Source organism: Nicotiana tomentosiformis, chromosome 8 (genome assembly GCF_000390325.3).
Source record: "Nicotiana tomentosiformis chromosome 8, ASM39032v3, whole genome shotgun sequence".
NCBI classification, from domain to species: domain Eukaryota; kingdom Viridiplantae; phylum Streptophyta; class Magnoliopsida; order Solanales; family Solanaceae; genus Nicotiana; species Nicotiana tomentosiformis.
In genome coordinates, this window is record NC_090819.1 from 86,934,980 (window position 1) to 86,948,468 (window position 13,489).

Genomic DNA, 13,489 nt, shown 5'->3' on the forward strand with positions numbered 1-13,489 from the left:
GTAGGATTTAACAATGCAGCAATACCATAAATAGGGGGAATAGGGAAAAAATATTTTTTAAACTTTTTTCTCATGGAATCAATAGCAAGTTGATAAATTTTCCCACCATCTGAAAAATGATCAAACAAATTTGCAAGTTCTGTAATATAAACTAAACAGTTAGAAATAGTAGGATAATATTGCCCAGAAAATTTATTTGTAGCAATATGGAATTTTTCTAAAAAATCTATAAGCATTTTAACATTAGCCCAATCCGCATTTGTAAGGTGCTCATCATCATCACTTACATGAGCATTAAATGTTGAGTTTATGGGGTTTCTATATTCATATGCAATAACTAAATTTTCATACATGTAATTCCATCTAGTTGGACAAGGTTTAGGAACCTTTCTTTCTCTTAGGCCAAATTCATCGCATCTTTTAAAATATTCTCTAAGTCTACTTCTACGATTTGAATAAAAAAGCCAATTAAGAGCCATTTTAACCTTTTCAATTTCAACATTTAAAATTCGCATACCATCACCCACAATTAAATGATAAATATGACAAATACATCTAACATGAAAAATATTACTAAATACAGGACTTAGTATCGTGGTAAGTAAGGCTACAACATTTGTGTTACTAGTAGCATTATCCATTGAAACTGATATTATTTTATCACTAATGCAAAAATATCTATAAATATCCGCAATCGTGTTAGAAATAAACTACCCTGTGTGACGTGAATTAATTATTCTATAAGCAATAATGCGCTTTTGCATTATCCAATGCTCATCAATCCAATGACTGGTAACAGTAAGGTAATCACAGTCATTACCACTTTTATCAATATCAGTTGTAATAGCAAGACGACAATTTATATGAGTAAATAAATAGTGCAAATATTGTTCATATTCATATTTATATTTATAAATATCACTCTTTACGGTTGTGCGAGGATTACCTTTATAAGTAGGATTATAAATTTTTCTAATATAATGCACAAAGTGGGGGTTAGAAGGAAAACTATAGGATAAGCACATAACAGTGACCATTTTTGCCAATTCTTCCCGATCTTTTTTTGGATCATAATATAAAATATCACCGGTAACAGTGTTAATTTTCGGTTGAAATTGTTTTGACCCGGTACTAAGGTCAGCCTGACTAGGTGCACTTGTCCCCTCAGCCAAAGTTTTCATACGAAAATATCTAGCTTTATCTTGAGGGTGTAGCAATATGTGTCTAGTCAAACTTCCCGTCCCCCCTCCCCCCCTCCCGACTTCCAACATATTGAAAAACTAACTCTTTGCCACAAGTTTTACACTTAGCCATATTTTTTTCTCTTAGTTGAGTAAAAAATTGCCAAACAAGAGATGTTTCTGCCCGTTTAGGAGGTTGTCAAGAAAAAGTAGGGGCACTAATAGGAGGGTCAGATGGGGGATCATCTACATTATTATTAGTTAGGTTAACTTCAGGAGCAGGACTAGTGGGTGTATCATCATCCGGTTGCGTTTCATCAAAATCTATTTCTTTATCATCATTTTCATCAATAGTTGGATTACCATAAAGAGCATTCATATATTCATGGTTTAATTGTTCACCGGGTGCAATATTATAGAAAAATTGACTCTCGGTAAATTGTAATAAACTATTATCGCTATCAAGAATAGGAGGTGTAGGACGGGTAACATGTTTGGGTCGGGGAGCCGGGGAAGTGGAAGAGGAATATATTGGCCACTAGATTCACCACTCTTCGATTTTTCCTTATTTTTACTAAACATATTTTTTAAGGAATAAGCCATCTTAATTAATCAAGCAAAGTAAATAAAACAAACAAAATTATAATATTAAAACTTAAGAGTTGGAACGAGTTTACCGAATTGACGAACAACTTGTTGGAAATTGATTATCGTTGAAGATTTCAATTCACTAACTTCACAATTATTTCACAAATTGTAACAATAAAGTAAGCAATAGTAGAAGTAAATTAGAGAGAGATTGTGATAGATTGATGATTTTGTAAGAAAAAATGAAATAATGATGGGGTATTTATAGTTGAAAATAGGAAAAACGTGTAATTATAAAAAGTTTGAGATTAAAACAAAGTTGAGGGGTTAAATGGCTATTTCATAAATAGCCAACGGCTATTTTTGACAGTCCAACGTTTTTTTTTTTTAAAAAAAAAAAAATTTAAAAAAATAGCCGTTGGGCCCGCTAAGGGACCGGGCCGGTCCCGGGCCCTGGCGGGCCAAACGGTTCCGGGCCTAACGGGCCCAATCATAGGACCGGCCCACGAGATCGGACCAGGCCCGTTAAACCGGACCAAACGGTCCTGGCCCGTTTAGCCGTTTGGCCCGTCTGGGCCGCGGTCCTGGGCCGGCCCCGGGCCTGGACCAGCCCACTTGCCAGCCTTATGTCTAGGGAAGGGGTCCTAGGATCGTGCCCTCCTTTAATGTTAATTATGAGAGTCATTGATGAAGACAGTAACGGTGAACATAAATGTCGAATTATCTATAACGGCCTGTCGCTCTTAATGCTGCAGAATATTCCCTATTAAATGCTACCGGACGCAGAGCATTTAATACATCTTTATGAATGTTATCCTTTTCGGTGACAAGCGGAATGACTGCGTTCGGTCTTCGACCATCCCTGTCTTAGGTTCCGCGTGTCCTCCCTTTAGACAACCGCATGTCATATCATATTTCACCTTATACAGATATATCTCAAAATTTTGGTTTCTTAAATATGGAAAAGAAAATGTAAAAAGGAATATGAACCATGGTCAAATATCTAAATTGAAATAACCAGGCAACAGGTCGATCAAGCCAACTATCAGGGTGTACGTAGAACTTTTTGTAAGCGGTGTCATATTTACATAAATAAAAATAAATAAATAAATAAATAAATATTATTTAATATTATTTTCTTAGTCAAGCTTCAAACCTATGACTTTTACAAATCCAAATATGAGCTTGACCAGTCGACCAATAAGTAGCTTTGCTAGAAAGCGGTGTTATTTTTATATATTGCTTTATTTTTGCAGAATATTAGTATAAAAATTTAAAGGTAAAAAAAAGAATAATATTTAAAGACCAATCCCTCAAGGAATAATCGATATAATTTGTTGGTTTGTTTTGGGGTCTATTTGGAGAATTCAAGTGGGGTTCTGGTTTGTTGGTGGGCTACGGCTGATATGAGACGTTTTTTTTCTCTTTTTTTTCTCTCTCATCTCTCTTTTCTTCGAAATAAAAAAACAACCTTTGAAATAAGATTACTACTAAGTTTCAGAGCAAACTAAATATCCAAGAACAAATAAAATAACAGACTCATAAAACTAATACTACATTAATAAAACCATTACTATTCAAAATATTATTAAAGCAAATACTAAATTTAATAGTACATACATACTACTAATAGCTTGTACATGTACACACAAACACATACTATGTTGAAATAGATTAATATTTATACGTAGCTGTATATTAAAAGCACTGGTACCATCTATAGTGTACATAAAATAAAAAATAATCATGCTAGTTAATAGTAATAGGAGGAAAAATAAGAGTTTACGAGAAGGTTTAATACAAAAGGAAAGAGGAAAGTAAAATTTGACATCTAGAGACTCATTCACCAATATTTTATAAATTTATTAATGAATGCGCGACAGCTTTTAATTTTTCAACATTATTCTAGCATACACTCGCTTGTATTCGCGTTCTGTCAAATTGCTGTAACCTTTAAAAAAAACTACAATCAATCGGTTTTCAATAATCAAAGAAATGTACAATACTTAACCTTGAAATATAGACGAAACAGCAGATGGCAGTTTCGATAATAAGGTTTTCGGGCACAGCAATAATGAGATCAAAAAGAAAGAAAATAAGATTGTATTAATAGAATATAGTATGAGTTTTGCCAGAAAATTCGTATCGTTTACAATAATAACTGAGCTCACTATTTATAGCTATGTCTAGGGAAGAGGTCCTAGGATCGTGCCCTCCTTTAATGTTAATTATGAGAGTCATTGATGAAGACGTAACGGTGAACATAAATGCCGAATTCTCTGTAACGGACTGTCGCTCTTAATGCTGAAGAATATTCCTTATTAAATGCTACCGGGTGCAGAGCATTTAACACACCTTTATGAACGTTATCCTTTTCGGTGACAAGCGGAATAGCTGCGTTCGGTCTTCGGTCATTCCCGTCTTGGGTTCCGCGTGTCCTCCCTTTAGACGACCACGTGCCATATCATATTTCATCCTATACAGATATATCTCAAAATCTTCTTCTCGAAATTTTGGTTTCTTAAATATGGAAAAGAAAATGTAAAAGGAATATGAACCATGATCAAATAGCTAAATTGAAATAACCAGGCAACATGTCGATCAAGCCAACTATGAGGGCGTACGTAGAACTTTTTGTAAGCGGTGTCATATTTACATAAATAAAAAAAATAAATAAATATTATTTAATATCATTTTCTTAGTCAAGCTTCAAACCTATGACCTTTACAAACCCAAAATAAGCTACCCTAATTACTTAAATGCCCCCCAAATAAGCTACCCTAATTAAAAAAAGAAGAAAAAGAATTGATGCCTACAAATATAATCCCAAGCCAGGTTCATACGCATAGTTAAAAGTCACAACCGTTCCTGAACAAATTTGTTTGGTACTCTCCACTCTTCTCGCACCATAAGTTCCCTTATTTGATTGATTCTTATAATGGGCTTCTTCTATATGCCTATATAAAAGGAACTAATTATCCTACTTATAAATAGATTTAAAAAAATCTACATTTACCAACTATCCCAAAATGTACGATTACATGTGAAGGGGTGGGGTTCTTGAACAGGTTCCGTTACTCATTCATATGAAGGGATGCTCTCCTTCAGTAGAATTCTAAATACTTGATTTATACCTTCTCCGACTGTTGCATGAAAACTTCACCATTCAAACCACTTCAATTTTTTTTGCTCAAACGACGCTTAACTTGGTGACTCTACTGTCAAACAAAGATTCTGTTCTTTCGTGAATTTCTTGTGATTTCTCTCTCCAACAAGATTAACCTGTAAGTTTCCAATATGTTTTCTAGTTGAAGCTTAACTTGCTCTTTGTAAGTGTAACTATTGATAAGGATACCATAGTTTTTAATATTTTATGATTTGTATCATTATCTACAAAGATTTCATGCATTTTCTGATTACAAATGTTGAACGTCTCCTAAATATTTTCATTACTTTGTTATGGGATATTACCAAAACATATCAATATTTAGTAACATATAATTATTAGTAAGAAAATATATAATCAACTTCACTCAATGTCCCATGATTATTAGTTTTAAATAATTAAAAATTAATAATTTTGAGAGAGTTCTTTCGGTAATTCATTATTAGAGAGAAAATTTGCATGTTTTCGATGCTAAATATGACTTTTGTAAAATTTTATGTAAAAACAAGAAATTCAGAATATCTGAAGTTACTTCTGGCAACTTTTGGTAAGCAAATAATAAGAAATAAACCTGTATGAAATTCATAACACAATCATGCGTGAGTGGATCAATCTTTAAGTGTTAAAAACTATTAGTACTAAAGGACTCTTCCTCAGGGAGAAGCTTTTCAAATATTTTTCTTTGAAGATACTAAAGAGTAACTAATGACGCTCTATACCTAATCTATCTCTATATCGATCTACCCATAATATTGATTAACATTCATTTTTCAGGAAAAAAAATATCACTTCTCAAATGAATAATAAATAGTTTTCCATTTGATTTGGTATTCTGGTAATTAGAACACATTAAAACTTTAATTGTGAAATCCAATTAATCGAGATTTAATAGAAAACTACAATTACAACCAAACATTGGTTATGGTGCATATATTTTTTAATTATTTTATCTTTTTTGATTTGTATCACATTCTAATATAGGAGTGCTGAATTTTCTATCCATAAGTTCTTCAAGGGTCATCCTTTGATCGAAGATACACAATTACATTGACCAAATGTCATTGCTTGAAATGTTTACACGTTACAACTCTAAATATCTATTCTATTTATTTATTTATATATATAATAGGAGGGGCAAAGAAATATTATGATGACAAGTGGCATAACATTAAATTGGCACATGTATTAAATTTTGGACAATCCTCCAACTTTGTTGGAGTTTCAAATTTATTTAAAAAAATGTGAAGGACCGTTTTTTTCAGAATTTTTAAAATTTTCAAGCAATACAAACCACCAACTACTCCCACTATCTCCATTCTCCCTCCTCACTATCAGTTTTAAAACTAATTAAATTTCTCCTCTTGCATATATTAGATAAAAAAAACGCATAGTTCCCTCTTTCCTCTTGCCGAAAAATTTGCCGGAAAAAATTACACCCCAAAATCGTTCTCTGAGATTTTTCAATGTTGGATTAGTATGTCATAAATGGTCGATTAGCAAATTGCTAAGCGTCTGAATCATTCTGAAAATATGCATCTCAGGTGCATTACTCCCTTCTGTTTTTGACTGTTTTTTCCTTCCATGTGTGAATGCTGAATGTATATATTTATGACTATATACATATTTTTAACTCAAACTAGGACTGGGACATTGAGACTTAATTCATCAGGAAGTGATGGAGACGAGCCAACACTGACTTTGCTGGGCACTGGGGTATTTAATCTTGATTGGCGTTTTGTGGGGAAAATCATGCTATCAGTCTCCATTTTGTTCATGAAGTCCTCATCTTCATCCTCATCGTCACCTTTGAAAACAGGATGCACATAAGTATTTTGAAGGTAGCCTTTGAGATTAAAGTTTTTAACACTATCATGTTTTTAACTCAAAGTATGAATATGATATTGAGACTTAACTCCGAAGCATTGTGACAAAATTATGCAAGGACAGTATACTTTCATTTACATTTTAAAGTAAGAGATACTAATAAGTCATAACACTATCATGTGACAATTCAATCTTTAAGAAAGCTAAAAGTTTTTTCGTTGATGTCAAACTTAATTATGTAGCCAAATCTAAAGTCGAACAACATAACGAATCTAAGGTTACATAAGCCTTCGACACTTTTAATAGGCATAGCATTGCAAGTGTTATTGGCGCTATAAAACAAGAGCGCTCAATCATTTTGACAACACATTATATGGAGGAAGCTAATATTTTATCTGATCAAATTGCAGTTATATAAAAGGGCATACTTTACTGCTTTGATGATGTGATTTCCACAAGTAATATGATAGACATGAAGTGTAATAAGACTGTCAAAGAATTCTTCAGACATGTCCTTTTACTAAGAAGTTTTTCTTGATATTTTCTACTATTAATAAACTCATGCTCCTCACTTAAGTTTTTTGTTTGACTTGACTTAGATGTCACACCAAAAGTGGAAGATAAGTCTTGCTTGGCATTTGTTATTCCTCACAACAAGGAGAATCAACAGACGTATTAATATTACAACATTTCTCATATTCTGTTTACATGTGTGTGTATGTGTGCACGTCTCCATCAGAAGTTATTTACTAAGATAGAAATTAGTTAAATGGAGTTTGGCATATGGAACATCCACATGTCTTACAGTGCTAGAAGAAGTCTTCTTGAACATTGCTGAGAAGGCAGAGCTAGAGGAACATGAATCTGAAGGAAGTATCAAAACACTGATTTTAACATTCGAAACCACTCTAGGTAAGTGCTTCAGTTTTGGTTAACATTATGTTGTCAAGTGGTTCATTACAATCTAAAGAAATACTACTTGATATAACAAATAGGTTAATGTATATATGTAGTTTATAAACAAAATTGAGGGATCAAACAATGAATATCTTTAGTATGACAGTGGAATATCGTGCACACATGATTGTGGGTTTTATTTGATTTTTAAAGTGTGCAATTAAAGATCTGCTCATCACTTTGATAAGCTTTATGGATATCCTTTGTCTGTTGGAAAAAATAATAATCCCGCCCAGAAATAATATCCACGATAAATAATAATAACATAAGAAAGTAACAACGATACCAACTCTTTTAATGGATAAAATACAATACCCGAGTGGAGTAATATAACCACTATAATATTACAACTTAGTAGTGTCAAGAGACTACTATAATCTTGAAAGAAATAACACTCTTTATTTAAAATACTTCACTACAATATTACTCACACTCACTATTTATCTCACAGACTACAATCTGTGGATTACTTTCTCTAACTTCTATTGCTTCTCTCTTATTTTGGTGCGATTGAAATGAAGAATGAAGGCCTCTATTTATAGTAAGAGATGCCATTCAACTACTATAAAGAAGATGTCTTGTTGTTGATTTAGTCCTATAATTTTTCAACAAAGTTAGGCACCTTTCATTTTCTTCAACAAAGTTGTCAACAAAGTTAGGCACATCCCATTTTCTTCAACAAAGTTGTCAACAAAGTTAGGCACCTCTCATTTTCTTTTTTGGTTTTCTTTAATATGAGCCCCACAAATCTCTCCCTTAATTTTTCTTTTTCTTTTTCATTCCAAGACTTGATCTCAATCTCTAAAAATCCTCAAACTTAAGAGGTTTTGTAAAGATATATGTATCCCGATCATGAGACTTTACATATTTGAGCTTGACTTCCTTCTTGGCAATGCACTCTCTGACGAAGTGATATCTTGTATCTATATGCTTGCTTTGATCATGATACATCGGATTCTTGGCGAGTGTCTGTGCAGATTTGTTATCAATACAAATCTCTGTAGCTTCAATTTGTGGCAAATTGAGCTCCTTCAATAATCTTCTTAGCCAAATAGCATGACAGGTACATGATGTTGCTGCTATATATTCGGCTTCACAAGTCGAGAGAGTAACTATGGATTATTTCTTTGAACTCCAAGAAATACCAGAATCACCCAAGAAAGACACAAAGCCAGTTGTATTTTTTCTATCATCAATGTCTCCCGCATAATCACTATCACAAAATCCTATAAGGTTGAAATCATTAGAAGAAGAATAAAATAACCCAAAGTCGATCGTATCTTTTAGGTAACGAAGAATTCTTCTAGTGACTTTCAAATGGGTGGAGGTAGGAGCGTCCATGAAGCGGCTTACTACTCCAACTATAAAGAGTATATCTGGCCTGGTACAAGTCAAGTGCCTCAAACTTCCCACAAGACTTTTAAAAAATGTGGGATCCACATTTTCTCCTTCATCAAACTTGGATAATTTTGTCCCACTCTCCATCGGTGTGTTCACAGGGTTGCAATCGAGCATGTTGAACTTCTTCAAGATCTCCTTCGTATAGCTTTCTTGAGAGATGAAAATTCCATCCTCCATCTGCTTCACTTCTATGCCCAAGTAGTATGACATGAGCCCTACATCTGTCATCTCGAACTCACGAGCCATATCTTTCTTAAAAGCTTCAAACAAACTTGGGTTATTACCCGTGAAAATAAGATCATTAACATAAAGACAAACAAGTAAGATATCTCCATTAGTATGAACTTTAAGGTAAAGAGCATATTCATGGAGACAACGAGTAAACCTATTGTCTTGAAAATACTTGTCGATGCAACTATTCCATGCTCGTGGGGCTTGCTTTAATCCATATAAAGCTTTCTTCAACCGTAACACTTTGTCTTCATTGTTTTTGACCACAAAACCCAATGGTTATTCAACATAGACTTTTTCTTCAAGATAGCCATTCAAAAAAGCTGACTTGAAATCTAGTTGATGGATCTTCCACTACATTTGCGCCGCCAAAGAGATAAGCAAACGAATTGTCTCCATGCAGGCAACAGGTGCATAGACTTCTTCATAGTCAATGTAATGACCCAACCAGTTATTTTAACTTTTAGAATCTCGTTCCCTAAAATAAAACTTCTCATATGTACTTTTAATGATTTATGACTTGCGGGGATGGCTGGTTCGGGATTTGAAAGTGTTTGGGTTGAAACCGGAATACTTGGTTCCTTAAGTTGGCCTTAAAGTGCTAAATTTGACTTCGGTCAATATTTTGAGAAAACAACCCGGGAATAAAATTTTGACGATTCCAACAGCTCCGTATGGTAATTTTGGACTTAGGAGCGTGTTCGAAATTTTATTTGAAAGTCCATAGTTAAATTAGGCTTGAAATGGCTAAAATAGAAATTTAAGTTTGGAAGTTTGACCGGGGAGTTGACTTTTTGATATCGGAGTCGGAATTCAGTTCTGAAAATTTTTATAGCTCCGTTATATTTATGACTTGTGTACAAAATTTGAGGTCAATCGGACTTGATTTGATAGGTTTCGGTACCGAATGAAGAAGTTGAAAATTTTAAGTTTCATTAAGCTTGAATTGGAGGATGATTCATGATTTTAGCGTTGTTTGATGTAATTTGAGGCTTCGATTAAGTTTGTATGATGTTTTAGGACTTGTTGGTATAATTGTTTGAGGTCCCGAGGGGCTCGGGTGAGTTTCAGACGGCTAACAGATCATTTTTGGCTTTTGGAACATTATTGATACCTGCTGGAAATTTTCTTCTGGTTTCCTTATATGCGATCGCGTGGGCAAGTCCGCGATCGCGTAGGTTGGATTCAGTTGGGCTATGCGAATGCGTGGCTAAGGCTGCGTTCGCGAAGAGGAAATGAAGCAGAAGCTAACCACGCGCTTAATGCTTCGCGATCGCGTGAGGAGGCTCGCGATCGCGTAGGCTTGCGGAGACTGTGCTTCGCGATCGCGTGGGATTTTCCGCGATCGCGTAGGGTTAATGTTTGGGGAGTAAAATTTTTGCTACGCGATCGCGTAGAAGAAATCACTGGGCAGCGAGTTTAAGTTCTGAACCCATTTTCCATTTTTAACGATTTGGAGCTCGGATTTAGGCGATTTTTGGGAGGTTTTCAAAGAAAATAATTTGGTAAGTGTTATTAACTCAATATTGATTAAATTACCCGAATCCATCACTATTTTTATCATTTAATTGGTGAATTGAGTTGGAAAAGTTTGCAAACCCTCTTGGATAGATTTGAGGATTTGAGGGCCGAATTGTTATTGGAATTTAGTAATTTTGGTATGGGTAGACTCGTGGTTGAGTAGGTGTTCATATTTCGTAACTTTTGTCGGATTCCGAGACATAGGTCCCACTGATGAATTTTTAATTAATTTCGAATTTTTTTTATTGAAAATGTAGTATTTTCTTATAGAATTGATTCCTATAATTTTTAGCAATTGTATCGAATTATTTTTGGCTAGATTCGAGCCAGACAGAGTTGGATAACAGTGAAAAAGACCTTCTAGTGGATTAAATTGGAGCAAGACGAGGTAAGTCTCTTGTCTAATCTTGTGAGAGGAAAATTACCTCATAGGTGATTAAAATTAAATAATTATTGCTAATTATGGTGGCTACGTACGCACGAGGTGACAAGAGTCCGTGCGTAGCTACTATTAATGCTAAAGTCCGGGTAGTTTAGGACTCAAAGCATGAATTACTTGTGTAAATTATATTCTTTGTTTAATTAATATTATTTGATATATATATATATATATATATATATTGTGAATTGTTATATATATATATATATATATATATATATATATATATATGTATGTGTGTGTGTGTGTGTGTGTGTGTGTGTGTGTGTGTGAATTATTAGATAAAAATATTAAAGGATGAAAATCTCATATACTTGATTTTTCTGTTTAAATTAATTAATTGTTAAGAGAAATTGTTCTTCCTCCTGAATTTATCTTATAACAAATATACTCTCATTCCGGAGGTACATAAGAAAATATCCTCCTTTCTTGTGGAGCGGGCCGAATGCCTTGGCAGGATAGATGCATTTAGGATCGTGCCGCACGTCCCTCGGCAGTATACACGACACTCTGGATCCGGCCGTACGTCCTCGGCAGAAATCGTGCTTAATAATAATAATAATTACACGATACTTTAATAGTTATTTCAAGCTTGCTGTCACGACCCAACTGGAGGGTCATGACTAGCACCCGGGCCATACTTGCCGAGCACCAACGTACATTTTCTAACCTTCCTTATTATCTTTAAGGGCCGACAAGACCAATATAAATGAAAGACATGGATCATGAACATCCAACAATGAAAGATAATGTCATGAACATACGTAACATGGGACGACAAGACTGTCAAGAAACTATATATAAGGTACGAGCTACCATGGTGCCATGAAAGACTATACAACAAAAATCAGCCGACAAGGCATTCCAAACCATACATGAGTCGACACCTGTCTATGAGCCTCTAAAAGAACATAAGTGCTACAACATTGCCGGAACAGGGCCCCGACATACCCATAATGTCTATAACAAAAATGCATACCAAGACCACGGCAAGTCCGGAGAAAGGATCTTGCCAATAACGCTGAACCGGATAGCCTACTGTGATGGGGGAGCTGCGTCTACCCGTCTATCAGGACCTGCAGCACGACATGCAGCGTCCACAAATAAAAAGGACGTCAGTACGAATAAAGTACTGAGTATGTAAGGCAGAATAGCATAAGTAAGAACAATAATGTAAACAGTGATAGGGAATATACAACCTGTGACATCTGGGTACCTCTGAGGGCTACTGACATGAAATACATGATACATACATATATATATATACATAAACGTTTAAAACATATGCCTTTGTGGGCATCATCATCATCATATCGTACCCGGCCATAATAGGCTCGGTAAAACGTACCCGGCCATCATAGGGCTCGGTAGAATCGTACCCGGCCACGTGGAGCTCGGTAAAACCCAACTGATCAGTGGTTGCACAATAGGTGCCATACCCGGCCGACTATAGCGCGGCTCGGTAGAGTAAAATAGATACATATATATGATGCATGCTGGACTCGTTGGAATCATAATTTGAACCTTTCGGAGTGACGTAAGGTCGGTATCCTTCGTACACGTTATTAGGATTAACTCTTCATCAAGAATCTTATAAGAATCAGGAACTACCAACAACATTGATAATATAAGAATAAGAGAAGTAACATCAATATCAATCGTTTCATAAGAAGGGCAGCAATGTAAGTACTGCTAGCTTCTAAGAGTAGAGTATCTTTGGGAGCTCGTTCATTACATTATGTACAATTGGAGTCGTGCAAAAGAATGAAGGGGATAGCCTCACATACCTTGTATATACTGCCCAACCTCAAGCTATGCAAATGTCACGACTCCTTAGTCTACAATAAAAGAAATGACACTATCATTATTGTTTAAGCGTCGTAACTATTATGTATCGACCGCAACCTATTTTACGATGAAACGGACAGCACCTCCCCTATTTATATGACTTCACACAAGTCAATACAATCACCAAACAGCCCAAACAACATCATTAATAATCATATTGAGCCTCCAAAACAGTCCACCAACTAACAACATTACTACCAAGCCTTTCGATATATATTTCACAAGTTCTAGCATCAACGACTTAGCCACAACTTGGATAATCTTAAATATATATAGAGTAAGAGGTTCATTACCTTTAAACAGAAAGAACAACTCCAATTTGACCTTAATTTT